This window comes from Cryptomeria japonica, chromosome 2 (assembly GCF_030272615.1).
Source record: "Cryptomeria japonica chromosome 2, Sugi_1.0, whole genome shotgun sequence".
NCBI classification, from domain to species: domain Eukaryota; kingdom Viridiplantae; phylum Streptophyta; class Pinopsida; order Cupressales; family Cupressaceae; genus Cryptomeria; species Cryptomeria japonica.
This window is the reverse complement of record NC_081406.1, coordinates 363,451,885-363,458,209: the sequence shown is the minus strand read 5'-3', so window position 1 is coordinate 363,458,209 and position 6,325 is coordinate 363,451,885.

Below are 6,325 nucleotides of genomic sequence, written 5' to 3'. Positions count from 1 at the left end.
GAGTATAAGAAAAGGGAATAAGGCTAATTTCTGGGATGAGAGATGGTTAATGAAAGAGCCTTTAATTTCTTGTGACGTCTTTGCTAGTTGGGCTGAAAGGTGTAAGGACTTATTTGGGGCTTTTGTTAAATATTATTGGAGAAATGGTGAATGGGTGGATCTATGTCAGGTCAGCTTAGATCTTATGCCTATTCAATCTGCTTTGATGGTAGTCAATATGAATCTTGGTCAACAGGAAGATCTTTTAGTTTGGATGGCTAATCCTAATGGTAATTACTCTATATCCTTTGTCATCTCTTTGTTGTCCTTTTTTCCTACCCCTTCTCCCTATTGGGTGAAATCATGGTTTAAAAAAATGACTCCCAAGATTAACATATTTTTCTGGATTCCTTTGCAGAACAAAGTGCTCATAGTTGATAACCTTTGTAAGAGGGGCTTCCAAATTCTGAATAGATGTTACCTATGTAGGGAAGATGCAGAATTTGTAAATCATATTTTCATTCACTACTATTATACAACTTCAATCTAGAGTAGAATCCTATCACTTTGGAACATATCCTGGTTTTTCCTACCTCTAGTGAGGACCTCTTCTCTCAATGGATTTCTCCCTCTCTGAATCCATTTATCTATAGGTTCTGGTCCTTTTCTTTCCTATTTTTGGCTTGGGGAGTTTGGAAGAAGAACAACAACAAAATTTTCAGGGACAAGGAAACTTTGGAGAGTTTGGTTTTTGAGAAAATTTGCAAGCTTATAATGAAGAATATCAATAATATCCCTAAAGTGGAGAAAAGGAAGGAGGTTGTGATCTACACAGACTATGATCTTAAGATGGAAAGGGCTTGGATGGTTAAAGATGATATCTCCATGACTTCAAAACTTGCTAAAAAGAATCATGAAGGTGTTCGTTGGATCCATCCCCCAAAAGGGTTGGATCAAAACCAATTTTGATGGGGCGGCTAAGGGAAACTCGGGGCCGAATTGGAGTGGGGGAGTGTTAAGAGATGATAATGGCAAATTTTTTTTGGCAGTGGCACTCTCCCTGGGCTCTCAGTTCAACCACATTGTCGAAGCCATAGGTGCTTACATTGTTATTGACCTAGCTTATGAAAAGAATTTCAAATATATTTGGATAGAGGAGATTCAAAAAATATAATTTATTATCTATAAGGGAATTCCCCCCCATCCTGGACTATCAAAATTTGGAATGATGAGGCTCGAGCAATCCTCACCAACTTTGATAGAGTTAAGATAACCCATATTTATTGAGAAGCTAATCAGGTGGCTAATTTTTTCACCAACGAGGGGGTAAAGCTAAATGGATGACATACATGGCATACATACAATGATCTTGGAACTGGTGTCAAAGCCTTAATTGGCTATGATATTATGCATGGGAAAGCTTCATCTTTTAATGATGATTGATATGGAAAAGGATCGGTACTTCACCTTCATTTGTCATGATGAAGGTGCATTAATTACACCTCAAGGCACTAGAGCTTGGCATGTTTTCTAGGTGCTTTGGCTCTACTGTTAGATTTGTTCTTTGTTAATTCAAGCTGCAAGACATAAAAGAAAGACCACTACAAAAATGGGAGGCAGTAGGAAATGGGTTGAGCCAATTGTGTGTGACAAGAGTAAGAAGAAGCCTAGAGTCTAGAGACAGATTAAAAGAGGGGGATTGGTCCCCTTCATTGATAAGATTTATGGCCCAGACCCAAAAATCACCCAATATTTTGTGAAGAATTGGAAGGAGGGTGAAATTATTCTCTTTGGCCAGAGGGTAAAATTTAATGAGAATGTGATTGGAGAAGTTATTAGGCTCTATACGGAGGGGTTTAAATTCTTTAGGGATATAAAATTATTTGATGAAGTGGTCCTCAAATTTCCAAAAACAGAGGAAGAGAGGGAGACTCTTATAAAAATTTCTAGAAGTTACTTTGATGTTGTGACTATCAAGACTATTTGGAGGTAAGCTCTAAGAATTATCATGTAGTACATCACTCTGGATGGTCGATTCACTAGGGTTTATGGCTATCACTTTGCCCTTCTCAACCACTTCCATCATGAGATGAGGGTTTCCTTTCCCCATTATTTGTTCTTCTCTTTGAACCATAGAAATAAGATGTATAGAAAGATTTTTAGGAAAAACCCTATGATGTATGCGGGCCTAAGTAGAATGATTTATGAGCACTATAGTCAAATTCCTACCCCATCCAACCCTATCTCTATCTTGGCCTCTAAAGGGTATTTTACTAATGTTAGTATGTTTGAGAATGATGAGGATTCGACCTCTGATTGGGAGGAGGAGGAGACCCCCTCTTCCAAGAAGGTGCCCAAGAAAACTAAACAGAGTAAGCTTTGGAGAAAAAATGAGGTCTCTTCTTATACTCCTAAAGATACTCCCAAGGGTCCCTCTAAAGATGTGTTGGAAGGGGAGAAGAACACTTCTCAAAAGAAACTAGTTTCCTACTTTGAAGACTCCCCTAATGATAGTTTTGCTTTCTCTAAAAATGTTGAGGGTTCCTTTTCTTCACATCTAGCTACTGATAGGGAGAACTGCCCTAGATTCCCAGGTAACCTCAACCAAGAAGATCAATATTTTAAACCGGACAGGTAATTCCCAAATGATATCTTGGTTATTGCAAGAAATGGGGTGGTTGATTATTTTTGGTTGATCAAATGGGTATTTCATGAGATTAAAGAGCTCATCATCAAGAACAAAGCCATCTCTAGCAAGCTAGATGATTTGGAAACTAAAGGCATGACTCAGAATTCTAATGGGGCTTTATGGATAGAAAAGGAGGTCTCAATGGCTAAGTGTTTACAAAGAACAATTCAGGTTATGGAGAAAATGAAAATTTATAATGAGAAAAAAATGAAGCGCATGGAAGGGGAAATGGAGAAGATTAGGGGTATCATGATTACTATAATGGAGCACAGTCATAAGATAGTTAAATAAATGACCTCTACTTTGAATACCATGGTGGAGAAATAGGAAATGACACAACAAGGTACTCCGATCATGGACCTTGAAGAGGACAAAGACAGAATAATGGATTTTGGACCCTACAAAAGGGCTAGAGCCAACCTGAAGAGGAAAGTGGATACGATGCCTCTGGAGATTCAGGACCTAAAGAAATTTGCTCAAGATATGCACACCCTCAAGGCTGAGGTGGCTGAAACTCTTAAGACTTTAGGTTAGAGTGTTCCTTTTTGTGCTTTCTTTTTGTTGTTTTTTTGTTTTGTTGTCGTTGGCTTTTCTTCCTGGCTTTGCAACTTTCTTGTGTGGTGAACTTCATGTTTTAGTCTTTTGTTTGTAACTTTGTGGTTTCGGGTCCCTGTAAAACCCATTTTTTCCTTAATCAAAAACTTATGTAATAATGTCACATTAACCATCAACACATAAACATCAAGCATCAACACATGAACACTAGATTTACTTGGAAAACCCAAACAGGGAAAAAACATGGATAACTCACAATATGAATAACAATGTTTACAACATTTTAGGCATACAAACAATGAATACCAACACCTAAAGGACTTGCTGAACTAAGGCATGCAACCTTAGGCAAGATACAAAGAGGACTTGCACAACTAAAGAACACATCTTCAAGACAAGATACAGACTATTGTCAAAGGACTCACTGTAGATTAGTAACGAATGAAATAGATGAATTGAAATTGAGAAGGTTTCTCTTGATCATGAATTTGTTCTTGAATAGCTGAATCAAGTGACCAACATCATGCTGACAAACATCTCTGATATTCTCCTCTCACAATACACTGTCTTGCAAAATATGTTAATTTCAAAGCTCTTCTCAAACTGACTTTTGCATTACCACAAACCCAAATTTGCTTGCAAATTATTCGCATACACTTCTCACACAATTCACTTCTCATTCACATATAATTCATCTATCCTCGCATATTAAACATGAGATACAACATTAAAAATCTAATTTAGGGTTGGCCAAAATAAAATAAGAAATATTACACAAAATAAGCCACCCAGACCTAAAATACTTAGATTGGTCCACTCCAAGAGAAACAGGGAACCAAAACATTATGCAATACATCATTCCACGAATGATCAAGCAATTCGCACATGCTAACACATACTCCAAAGGGCTAAAAAGCGTAACATGTAGATATAATCAACCAGTCGACCACATAACCATTTCCAATGTAAAATAATCGATGCAAATCTTGACACACCAAGGTGAGACCCAAATTAACATCTCAACACATCCTTCAACACATATCCCGACCAAAAAAATGTGATCCATTAAACTACAATGTAATTAACAACATATCTAGAGGGCACCAAAAACATTATGGACCATCCTGAATGTAGGATGACACAACCAACACCAAAAGCATATCCTAACCAACATCCATCTGAATAATTAGGTTTGGCATCAATGACAACCATAGAAGCTCATGCTATCAATAAAATCCAACAATCTCCCCCTTTGTCATTGATGGAAACACCAAAATAGTGGTAATACCAGAACTAATAATCTCACAACTCTCTCTCCCAACAATAATCTCATAACAACTCTCTCTCCCAACAATAATCTCATAACAACTCTCTCTCCCAACAATAATCTCATAACAACTCTCTCCAAATATAATGACAACTCTCTCTTCCCCCTTTGACAACAATGACAACATTGACCAATTCATGCCATTTCTCCCCTTGAGAGCAGCAACAACATCAATTCAAGAAATAAAAGTAAGTGCTAAGTCTCCCCCTAGAAATATGCACCACTAAAAATGCAACTGGTTAAAAAGGGGAGGGGCAATATCCCCTAGCTTGTGCCTGAGATATTCAAAAGTATCCATTGCCAAAGCCTTAGTAAAAATGTCTCCTATTTGTTCTAATGTAGAAATGTATTCTAGATTGACTGAATTCTCTGCAACCTTCTCTCTCAAGAAATGATAATGGACTGAAATATGTTTAGCTATTGAATGCATAACTGGATTCTTTGAAATGTTTATAGCATTGTATCACACATAATAGGGATATATTCATCATACACTAATCTAATATCCTTAAGAGTCTTCTTCATCCACAAAACTTGAGTACAACAAGATGATGTTGTAATATAGTCAACTTCTGCAGTGGGTAATGATGCTAATTCTTGTTTATTACTCATCCATGAAACCAATTTGTCTCCCAAAAAAATTCACCACCACTAGTACTTTTCATGTCATCAACACTTCCAACCCAATGAGCATTTGTATATGCCTTCAACATGAAATATCCATCTTTCTTGTACCATAAGATAAAATTTGAGTTCCTTTTAAATATCTAAAAATATTCTTCACTTCTTGATCATGAGTTTGCTTTCGACTAGCTTGAAATCTTGCAACCAAATATACAACTTGCATAATATTTGGTCTAGAAGCAGTAAGATATAACAATCTTCCAATCATAGATCTATACTTCTTTTGATCAAAATCTAGAGATGTATCATCTTTGCCTAACTTTCATCCAACAACTAAAGGCATAGTAACAGGTTTACAATTTTCCATATAAAACTTCTTTAATATCTCTTTAACATACTTAGATTGAGAAATAAAGATTCCATCATCCAACTGAGTAACTTGAAGACCAAGAAAAAATGACATTTCTCCAAACATAGACATCTCAAATTATTTCTACATCTCTTTTGCAAATTATTTACACAAACCATCACTTCCTCCAAAAATAATATCAACATAAATAAAAATAATCAACAACTTAATGCCTTCAACCTTGAAATAGAGATTGTTGTCTACAATATCTTTCCTAAAAAATTTCTAATACAAATATATATCCAGTCTCGCATACCATGCTCTAAGTGCTTGTTTGAGTCCATACAATGTCTTCTTCAATCTGCTGACTGTGTCTAGATCATCTAGCAATCTAAATCCATCTAGTTGTTCAATGTATACTTCTTATTCTAGTTCTCCATTCAAAAATGTTGACTATCCATTTGATATACTCTAAAGTTCTTGTAGGCAGAAAATACAAGAAACATTCTAATAGCTTCCATACTAGCAACTGGGGCAAAAGCTTCTTCAAAGTCATTGCCTTCTACCTGAGAGTAGCCTTTACATACCAATCTTGTCTTTTTTCTTGTGACTTTTCCTTGTTCATTAAGTTTTTTCTAGAACATCCACTTAGTTCCTATCACATTTTTATCTACCAGTCTAGGTACTAACTCCCAAGTCCTATTCTTATGTGTCTGATTGAGTTCTTCTTCCATTTCTTTAACCCAAATTTATTATTTGCTTACTTCTTCATATGATTTAGGTTCAATGAGTGAAAGAAAAC